General features: G+C 36.6%; 1 pseudogene; it reads right to left on the bottom strand.

Annotated features, from left to right (window-relative positions):
• Nucleotides 1-4275: 4275 nt before the first annotated feature.
• On the bottom strand, nucleotides 4276-9111 carry LOC148509636 (nicotinamide N-methyltransferase-like; annotated as a pseudogene).
• Between the last annotated feature and the right edge of the window lie 2914 nt (nucleotides 9112-12025).

Genomic DNA, 12025 nt, shown 5'->3' on the forward strand with positions numbered 1-12025 from the left:
TGGCCCCTCTCCATGAAGGCTCCTCTGGGTATCCTGGTCCTTTGGATCCATCGTCAACTTATGGTACTGTTTCCAAGAAAAAAAAAAATCAGACTCTAGACTTGGATTCCGATTCTGATTTTGATCCTGTAACAGATGAAGCACCTTATCCTGGAGGTCCTATGTTTAGAAAGGAGGTTTACATTGAACCAGAGATTTCATCTCTTCAAGGTGGATCAAGACATTCCCAAAAGGGCAAGAAGAATCACCGGAAGCATTAGTCTTACCATGTTTTCTGCTTAGTCAATGAAGAGTTGTGTTGGTCTTCAGATGCTTATCCAAGTCACTTTTTTTTATTTTTCCCTTTCTCAAGTCATAGGGGTGTCCAGAGGTGACCTTTTAGGAGGGGGGTAATGTCACACTCTGCACAAATTATGTGACTTAACTTGCCATTTGCTGCAGGTCAGGATTTCTGCCTGACTTTGTTCGGGAACCATGCAGTGACATTACCATCATACACTATGTCAGCTGATAGCATTTTTCCAGTGAGAGTGCTCCTGCCTCAGCTGACCTCAGCAGCCTATCAGTGACTTGCAGCAGAGTCATATCCCCTGTGAGAACTCCCACTGGTGCCTGAGCAAAATGTTCCTAGAGTTCAGTTCTAACCTGTGGCTCCTTTGTGCAGGAAACCACCACTGCTATCAGGCTCATTTACCAGACTCCAGTGTTCCTGTGATATTCTGTTACCTGTTCCTTACCTTGGCTTCGTTTGTGACCCTGATTTCGCCTGACCCCTGGTACTGCATCTGATATCTGGTTTTGACTTTGGCTATTTCCTGTGACCTGTTTACGCCTGCTCCCTGCTACCGACTAAGTCCGTTTGGTTCTGACCTGGCCTGTTGACAAAGCTATATGTCTTCTCCGCTTCATCCAGAGTTTGCCAGCACCTGTATAAGGGAACCTATCCTGAGGGCCACGACCTGTGTGTCAGAAGCAGCCAAGCCCAAAACTTCTTGCGAGGGTCCCTGGTGAATACCGCTGGCACATTAGACTCTGCACCTCAGGCTTAGGTCTAGCCAACTCCCTAATACGGGCCGCATCCATAACCATCCGGGAGTTGTGACACAATAATGTATTTGTATAAATGACAGAAGTCTCACACACCAAGTGATTTATTTGTAATCCTGTAGTGAAGATTTAAATAAAATAAATAAATTGTCAGGACTCAAACCCAGGACACCCACTCTGCAAGGGACGCACCCAAACCTCTAAGCCCACACACGCCACCTTTATTGAGAGCTGCACCTGTCATGTATGTGATGTGATGTGTGCAAGTTACTGGAGGAATTTTGTGTACAATGTCAATACAAGCTCACCATGTGGCGCCATTGAATAGAAGCGAATGTTGGTGGGGCATGGTGGTGAGCCATACAATTAGCTCAGTGAGGTTGAATAGTATGAATGTTTTTTTTTTCTATTTTCATGCATCTTTTAAGCACAGATTGCAAGTATGTTTTTGGAAATACACCTTTTTTCTTTGGCTGCTGAGGACTTTATAAAGCGATCAGAGGTCACAGGATTGTGTAAGCAGACTGCAGAAAATTACACTCAGTGCCTGTACTAACATTACAGTATGGTTGCAGTAAATCATACTGTAGAGCACAGAACAGTAGTGATGTAGTGTACAGTATTTCAATGTAGAACTCAATCATGCAAAGTTGTGATTTAAAAAATGACATCTGGTGGCCGAACACTAGTATTATACTATCCGGCAACTACATACCCCACACTACACCTCAAAGTGCCACCTAGTTCCACTCCACACCACCCCATGCCAGATTACACTGCCCTGTGACCTGGTGCAGTGCAACTAGGTTATCACACTATACACCATAACAAAATTAGATTAGCATGGCTACATTGTATTGCTATAAAAGATTGATAGGGAGCTATGCAACCCAAAATGATCTTAGAGGTTGTTATGATCTGAGTACTTCTCATGTCTGGACCTAAAAAAATATATTTTCTTTCTTCAGGCCTATGGTTATGAAGTAAAGACTATGGGAGGAGATGTATTATAGCAGCACTTGACATGCTGATATAATGCTTCCTGCTTCATCTCTTTATTGAGGTGAAGCAGGAATCACTAATGATGAGATGTATTAACATCGCATCGGTCGGAGCGGGGTTGATAAAACTCTCCCCTCCGGCAATCATTGCCTGAGTACACAGCGCATCAGCCTATGCACTGATGCGCTGTGTCTCAGTCCCGGCCAGCTCCACTGAGCATGTGTGGGATCTCACAAGCATCACAAAATACTGCATGCAGCACTGGAGCCGGCAGCCGCTGCCTCAGGGACAGCGCTGTCCCTATTTTGGGGATAGGGCATTGCCAGGCTGCTACTGTCAATAGCGGCAGCTGCAGTTTGATGAAGTTAGGCAAACTGACCATTCATATACAGCCCTGCCAATCAGTGCTGTAGATAGCAGTGCCAATTATGACAGGGGCACATAGCTTTCCTGTCAATTACCGCCCAGACCCCCAATCATACATGGGGAGAAGCAGTATCAGCACACATAACATGCGCTGATGCCACTTTGGCAGTTAATACATCTCCCACTATTTCTATAAGCAGCATTACTTTATCATTTCTGGAGGTCTCACCAAGATCGTTTTCACCTAGGAGAAACAAATTAGAATGAACTTGAGGTGATAACACTTTTAAATTACACGACCATCATGAAAATATTTATTTCTTAATTTCAGAATTTCTACAGTACAGCCACTTGTCTCAATTTGTATAATCATTGTTGATATATTCCTGATTATGTCTGTTTAAAGGTAAGATTTACTTGACATTTTCAATATTTGCTATATTTATTTGTATGCCATACAGTATATATGATGCGTGAGTGCTGGTGCTGAGAGTCTGTGTGTTGTGCCATTGTTGGATTTATGTAGCAGGTGAATAGTTATGCCACAAAGATACATGTGTCTTGCAATTAATTTATTCCTTCATATAGAGAGCATACTTCCTAACATTTTGGTTTTGTGGGACTATAAAAAACTGAAATATTGTCATTTGCTGACGATGAAAATCAATTATTGCACATAGAAAGTCATTGTTGAAGAACCCAATTATAATCCTAATTTCAATCCCCCATTCTAAAACTATTATTAAGATTGGATAAATCTGAGGCAAATGCTGTAAATTGTTGTCATGGAATTTAAGAGTGTGAAATGTTGAGTTTTGGCACATAAAGAGTTTTTAAATGCATTACCACTAGAAGAAAAATTTGACAGAAGTGAAAATCCTGACAAATTGATTTACTGTCAGTCTGCATGTTGGTAGTGTTATTGTTTTTGTAGAAAAACTTACATTTTTCTTCATGTTGCTAAGTTTTTATCTCTGTCAAATATAGTAGCTTAAAATATTTCTGCTCATTTCAATGGTCTTTGGTACTGCCAAACTATAGATTTTTATTTATTATTATATTTTTGGTTTTTTAGGTTGGTATTTTCAGTTACAAACATGATATGTTAATATATATTGAGTAATGGAAATTAATGGTCCTATGGAGTATATTGGTTTAATATCACCCTAAAACACAAATGAATATTAAGCATCTCTAGGATTAAAGAAGGAAGGACCACATAAGATATCTGCATTGGTGACCCCAAAGCAGCCACCATACAGTAGTATGCGCAGTTGGCACAGAGATGCCGAACCCGGAAGCAGAAGTGATAGCATAACTCAGCACCTACATATGTTTTATTAGAAAAAATTGATTACATTTAAGGAAGTTAAAATTGCATGATCAAAGCTAAATTTGTTAATTGTCTGAAAAGGAAATTGATATATAGTCAGATACTGAATAAAATAAATTATGCACAAAAGCTAAATTGTTTTTTTGAGATTTTTAAGGTTCAAAGAAAATAAACAGGAAAATCTAACCTTTTAATTGATTTTTTTGCATACAATTTGATTATAATTTCTAGTTAGTGTATACTGTAGTTAGTATATGGTTAATATATAACAGTTATTGGTATAAATACATTAACATATATTAACATGTGAACGTTTTTGTATCTAAGTTTTATTCTTATTTTTACAGTAAATAAAATAAGAATGACAGCGGGAATCCTTTTTGGGCTGCACAGGTCTCATAATAATATCAGATTTGTTAATCAACCAAATTTAGATGAATTGCAAACAATTAATGATGTGCAACAGTTTACATTTGGGAAATGTATGTGAAAATCTTAATATTTCTCATTTTAACCCTCTCCCAGAACTACAACTTTTTGTGAGCTGTGATGAATATAATGGAATCATAGTCAGTAAGATCACTCACTGCCTTTCTTCTAAGGACATCACAGTAATCAATGGCAAAACCCTTCTCCTATAAGAACATTTCTGGCATAATTCTCATCATATTTCAGCATATGGAACCTTTCCTGGCCAATCATGTAATAAGTTGCATTTAATGCCCCAAATAATATCAGGTGACCTCCAGGTTTCACCAACATTGATATTTTCCTAAAATTTTTGATGTAATCATCTTTGTCTGTGCTGATCTTTTCCAGCAGTGCGGCACTGATGACACAGTCTGCTTGAGGTAGGACCACGGGTTCTGTGAAGTTTTCTTTTTCAGTGCCACATTTCACAATCTGCTTTATTGCTGTCTTCAGCTTCATTTCTTTGTCTTCATTTTGGTCACTGAACAATACAAACACAATAATTGTAATTTATCTAACTGGCTGTCCTGCTATAAAATGCCTGGTTTTTGAACAATGATTTTTGAAACAGGAAAATGAATGCATCTGTAGGATGATTATACTGCTACTGATGTAAGAGGTTAATGAGTGAGGACTAGGTTAGTTACAGTATGTGCCCACATGCAAATATGTATTGTGGTAAAGAATTATTTAAATGGTGGATAGGTCATATTTTGGGGGGAATTCCATGTTTTCTGGAAGGGTATACAGCATTAATGTGTTTGCAAGAAAATTGAATTTTAATTTCTGAAACTCCATAGGAAAAGGAAGATAAACTGCATAGGTATTAGGGGATTTTGTTTTTTTCTAGAGTAATATTTCTGAAACCTCAAATGTTTCCAAATTGTAATGACATAATTCAATCACCATGAGGGTGCTGCTGCTAACAACAATATTTGATCCAGGGACCCAAAGAGAAAGAAAAGTGATGTTCTCAATGCAGTGCACGAAAAGAAGGCCATTATAAATAGAATACTTTTATTAGTAATTAAATAAATAACAAGCAGCCAAATAATTAAAAATAATTCCCCTGAATTATACAAACAAACAGTACAATTAAAGTGTAAAGAAATAGACTAAAGTGAATATAAAACAGGTCGGCGAGTCTCCCTTGGTCTCTGATCAAAAATCCTTTATGGAGAGTTGATTTTAATGTGACCATTACCCTGAATGATAGATGATATAAGCTCTGATTGTGTTAGTAAAAATCTAATTTTTATTAGAATTATTATATTACTTAATATTGTATTCCACTATCATCTAAAGGGTGGTAAATTGGAGCATTATGGGATCTCCTGATTAAAAGGCTGAGATTAGAGTTAGCCAATATAATAGACTTTTAGAAAGTGCTGTTGTGCTATAATCACAAGACAAGAATATATTAGGAGCACTCTATATTAGAGTCTATAGAATGAATTGTTGGGATCAATCTGCAACAATGTTTCTCGTAAGCATATATGCTGGCCATACACTAGTATGATCAGAATTAGATAAGATTCACCTTACGACTCCCCTGAACTCCCTGGCAGTCCCAGCAGCACGATTTGTTGTTGTTCTTTGCACACGACCTGTCGTATGATCGATTGTGTGCCTCATGCACAGGAAAAAGTCATTGAAATGACATGAATGGACGCACGATGCATTGCATGCACAGAATACATGGTATGATCTTCACACAATACGAAGGATCATATGGGCTGAATATCTGATTATACCATCCATTTAGGAGCTGCGGGAGTGTGCATTGGATCATATCCTACTTTAAAAATACATGATTTCTACACGATTCAGCCTACGACGCATCGAAAATCGGGCAATCGCCCAGAAATCGTGCTGGTGTATGGCAAGTAATAGTTATTATGTAGCTACACTAATCCACCAATAGTATCTAATTATCTCCAAACTTCTATGAGTGATAATACTATTGTACAATCCTCTAATATATAATGAGTGAGTGGGTGGTACTAGTGTGCTCTAGCCACTGATGGTATAATAGACTAAACTTTGATTACTCCTCTATATAATGCTGCATTTTAGATATATCAAGTGGCCCTATTCTATGCTGTTTCCCTAACTTCCAGCTGTATGCTGATATAATTTGACACAATAGGAAATCCCAATTTATAGCCCCCTCTCAGAGTAATCTGATAAAGGTGAACAGCCTTGTTATTGTAGCCACAAAATATGTGGCCTTATTTGCTCATCACGCATTGGTTTGTTAAGTAGCAGCCTTACTTATGGCGCCACACAAGAACCTTACATGCTGACTTAAATATAATAGGTAGTTTATTGTATGTCCACAAACTAAAATTTATTCAGAGCTCACTTATTTTATATGTAATGTCATCCACAATATATTTTGTATTCCAAATTTATGGAGATAATCAACAGTTTTTATGTGGTCACACATTAGACTCCAAGTGGTACACTTGCTGTCATTGGCAGTGTATTATGATTGATCTCTCTGTTTGTTAATCCAAATAGGGGAGCAAATGCTATGATTATAGTTTATGTTGCTTACACAAATAACCAGACTCACAATGAGTGTTCTTTCCCTTAGCTAAAATAAGCATGTATACACAATAAGTTGAAATACAAAGTTTGGTATAGAAAGCGGGTGTTTGCAATAAGTTAAAGTGTAAAGTTTAATATAAGGAGAATAAATCACAGTAAATTGTTATAATTCTGATATACTGGAATTTATATAAAGGGCTAACAATAACTTTCTCTACACATTAGCAACATATATACATACACCCCTTTCCCCAGTTCGCACAACATTGTGCAGGATAGGTATAAGAAGGGTTAATTTTAATACATATTGATGGGTCTAGAGCATCTTATAATAAGAGGCTGAGAATTACCTTCTTCTTTCAATACCTGCAGCGCATAACTTCACATTAGTATCCCTCATCCAATTCACACAGACTGCTTAAAGCTTGAACAGTGAAACACGCGTCGGCAGTTTCAGTTTTGTCTCCCTGGTTATCAGACCATACTATTATATATGTTTAATAAGAAAATATTTTTTATATATTCCTAAAATGTTGTGGGAACTTGAGGAGGGATACCGATGCAATACCATGCGCTGCTAGCACTAAGATACTATGACCATTGCTATCCCTTTATCATAAGGTGTACTAGCGCTGTTACTATGCATTGTTATTAATCTGCTCTATACCCTACCCTGCACATTGCTTTGTGAATTGGAAGAGGGATTCTAATTTGAGGTTATACACTGCAGGTGTTGAAAGAAGAAGACTATTCCTAGCCTCTTATTATAAGATGCATTAGTGCCATCACATTGTTGTGTGAATGGGGAAAAGAAGTGTATGGATATACGCTGCTAATTAAATAAGCCGCTCATTGTGTATAAAAGGTTATCGTGTGCAGCCATAAATTAGGCTGCTTAATATTAGTGTCTACCCCCTGGAAACAGGTGTTATGGGGGATAGTCTTCAAAAAATGTTTCATAAATATGCCCCCATAAGAGCTCATTGTTCTTCTGTTTAGTGGGTAAAACATTTGAAAAGAGGTCATGTTTATCCTTAGACAGATGTTTGGACTGATACTTAACCTGTTTCCTTCTAATGATGTAACATATGATGATGTGTGATTCCAATCAAATGCTCCTGTATGTGTGTTCAGCCATTTGTTCAGTTCCATAATGCATTTCTCATTGAGCCTTAGTAGGAAGATGTCATTGAAAAATTCACAGGCAGAATAGAGATGGTGAATAAAGGGTCCAGGACTGGTGTCAATTAAAATGTCTCCATTAATGTGACCTGCAGAGAAGGAGTACAATTATTAGAGAGTTCACATTGTTACAGTTTACATCATTCTGCAATGTGATGGAACACTTAAGGGGCTTATCCGTTAGACAACTTTTTGAGCGATCTGACCAGGAGGTTTTGGTCGGAACATTCAGAAATTTGTTAATGGATAACTGGCAAGGACCAGCGATGTGCGTGCACGCTGGGTCCTTGCCGACCCCAACTATCTGTGGAACATGCTCATCAACCTGACGATGAGCATCAGGTTCCACATGTTCACAGATAGGAGGTTGGTCTCCTGTACTGAATGATGTTCAGTGAATGCCATTCAGTGTTGTCACTGCACCCAGCGACCTGAAGGACTGACCGCTAGGCATTCAGTTTTTCAGGTCACCTAATAGATAGGCCCCTTTACTCAGGTTACTCAAGATGTTCAGTTTATTCACAGAGCATAAGCCAGTGAAGTGGTGTACTAGGACACAGCTTCAGCATGCCCAGAAAATGGATCCGACATACCTCCATTTTTTGGTACACTGCCTAATGTTGCCCCCAAATGGCTGCAGCCTGTTGATCAGGCTGCAACTTCTGGGCATTGTTAGCGACCTTGCAAAAGAAGATCTTCACATGCGCAGTACAAATCCTGTGCATGCGCAAATCTTCTAACATCAGTGTTGTATGCAAACCATCGGGTTTGAATACAGCTCTGAAAGGGGCCCTATGTCATACTGACATACACCTGGACATCAGTAATACCAGATCATTTTCTAAACTAATTATATGAGACAAGTTTGAAATAAATGTGTTGTTTATTTATTAATGAATTGAAAGTAGTAACTGTGCCCCTTAATCAAATTTCAACTAAATAAGACATATAATAATCTTAGCACTATGTATTACAATATACATACCCTCTTTGAAAATACTGTGGAGCCTTTCCATGGGAAATTTCAGTGACTCATCTGTAAAGACCATGTCTGGGCTATCAGCATAATAAGTATCCAGATATGCTCTGGAATCAAATCCATGTACATGATAGAGTTTGTGGGAGCTAGAAGTCATCTTAAAATTGTATATCACAGACTCAAGTCTTTTGTATCAGGAGTGCTGTTTATATTCACTAAGATCCAGATATTTAAATTCATCATGAGCAGGAAAATCAATATTATTACATGATTATTTGTCCTCTTCATGAGTCGGTCATGGGAATGCAGGTGATGATATTCTAACTGACATTCTACAGGCTCTGCTAGAAAAATGACAGTTAGAAAGTTAGAAGCGGATTGATAGGTTCTTTATCTCTCTTCTCTTTATATTTCTCAAAGATTTCATAAATCTCCTCCGATTTAAATATTATAACACAACCATTTTGTAATATGTTCCCAACATCTACAAAATTTATTAAAGGTAACTACTACACATACAACATTATTTTTTTTATCATCCATCTGGTGACAAAATTGGAAAGCCCTCCAGGGATTCTCAAGAGGAGATATTGTCAGTGATCAATAAGACACAGCAACATACAACTGATGCGTTTCATCCTAATATGCACATAACTCCAAATCACCAACAGAAAAAATGTTTGTTTATGTAATTACTCCTTGTTAAAATATACCATTTGGATAAGAGAGAAGCAATTGGATATAATAACCAAGATAAATTAAACTATGTTCATTATCCCATTATCATTTTTGGATCACACACAGAATTTATTTAAAAAAAAATGTAATCTCCTTCTCCCATCATCAAATGTAGTGTATACTTATTCTCTCATTGCTGACCTAATATAATTGTACACCACCAGTTTTATTGTTTCTATACACCCAGCACATGCTGCAGTTTCTATTAAACCTGCTTAGGCTTCCGTTCTTCAATTCGTTGGCATTTTTGCTAAAAACAAATCCCACAAGGCCAGATGTGGGAAGTGATTATCCCAAAAAGAGAGGTGACTGTTCAATATTAATCCTTCAGGAGCGCTCTGCAGCTTTTAGTACCACAGACCATGGGATTCTGATTGAGCGCCTGAAATATTTCTGTCAAGTGAATGGCACATTTCTTAGCTGGCTCTAATCATTTCTCACCAGCAGGTCACAGAGAGTTTCTTCTAGAGAATACTTACCATCACCAGTGCCACTGTCATGTTTTATTGCACAAAGTTCTATAATTATCTTCAATTAATTTTGCAGTATACATGCTACCATTGTGTGAAATAACCAGACTTCATGGATTGGTCTACCACTGCTACATATGGAGATGTTACACAATTGGACCTGTCCTTTGCTCCAGGTACTGAGAACCCAATACCATCCCTAAATGGCTATCTGGCTGAACTCCAGGAGTGGATGAGAGCCACTTGTGACTGAATCTTGGTAAAACACTTAAACATCAATTATCAGCCGCAATCAAATATTCATTCCTTTATCTGAGGAACATAGCCAGAATGCAGCACTTAATCCCCTCATGAGATTTGCCTAAAGTCAAACATGAATTTGTATCATAACGCTTAGACTACTGCAATGCTCTCTAAGTCTTCCAGCAAAATAATTTCACTGTATTTAAGTTTGTACAAATTACAGCTGCCAGGCTGTTAACTGATTTCTTACTGCCCTGCTCGATACTGAAATCTGTAGATGAATGATTATTAGCAGCACTTAGAATCATTATGTCATTTGTGCATCAAGCTTTTAGCTTTGCGACTCCAACTCTATGGAAGTAGCTGCCCCTTCATAGTTTGAGAAGCCTCCACTCTAGAATCCATCAAAAACAGACTCAAGATTTACCTGTTTACTAAAGCATTTCACTAATGTCCCTTTCCTGTAGTTCCATAAAAAATACAACCCAAATGCTTAGTTCTCTTTTCTTTGATTATTTTATATCTGCTAAATAAATGTTATTATTATTATTATTATTATTATTATTATTATTATTATTATTTATGTTGGGTGAGGGAGTTTAATAATCCTGTGAAGCATATTTTTAAAGTATATTTGCTAAAATACCTGTAAATATTAAGCACATATTAAGTGTCTCCTAGATTTAAGACAGAGGGACAGCAGCAAATATCTCCAGTATCTGCCATGATGCCGGCATTTACAACCATAAAGCAGACACCATAGTCTGAGCACAGCTATATTTGCTGAGTGTCTGAAAAGGTATTTAAAATGTAGACAGATAATGAATAAAGCTAAATAGTTTTTTTTATATTTCTAGGGTTCAGAGAAGATCAACAGGTGAACTTTACCTTAAATTTGTTGATTTGGTTTTATAAAATGTGTTTGTATGAAATTTGATTTTGATTTATATTTAGTACATAGTATATGACAGTTATTGGTATAAATATTGTGTGAACATTTTTGCATCCAAGTTTTATTCTCAATATTTTACAGTAGTAAAAGTATTTAGTTGCATTACCTCTTCAGAAGGTACAGTATATTGAAAAGTTTTACTATTTTTACATACATAATTATGTTTAAACTTTTTATTCAGTTTTTGTGTGCTTGTTTTTTTTCTAAGTGACTAATGATAAAATTAATTTGAAGCACAATACAATAATAGCCCTTTATTTTACTGCCTCATATTATTGATCCCATGAAATGAATATAGTATATTAAATCTTGATTTAAAAAAAATATATATACATTTTAGAGAGGTTCAGAGATAGAGGGGTGGTGGACTATTAGGAGATATAATAATATAAAATGTATTATTATTATTATTATTATTATTATTATTTGGTTCCTATTACTAAAAAAGTGCAGTATGCTAAAAATCCAAAAATGTATACTTTATATTTATAATTATTTCACTGATATTTTTGCCCAAAGTGGGGTAGACATACAACTACAGCAGAGTTTTACTGTAACTTTAATAAAATGCCAAGTAATGTACAGTACATATTATGATTTAATGACGTTAAAGAAGATGGATGCTCATAATGTGGTTTACATAGAGAAAAATATAAACTTGTTTTAAAATTCTGTATGTAAAACAAATA

The sequence above is a fragment of the Taudactylus pleione genome, unplaced genomic scaffold (assembly GCF_031769625.1).
Source record: "Taudactylus pleione unplaced genomic scaffold, aTauple2 ptg000318l, whole genome shotgun sequence".
NCBI lineage: Eukaryota > Metazoa > Chordata > Amphibia > Anura > Myobatrachidae > Taudactylus > Taudactylus pleione.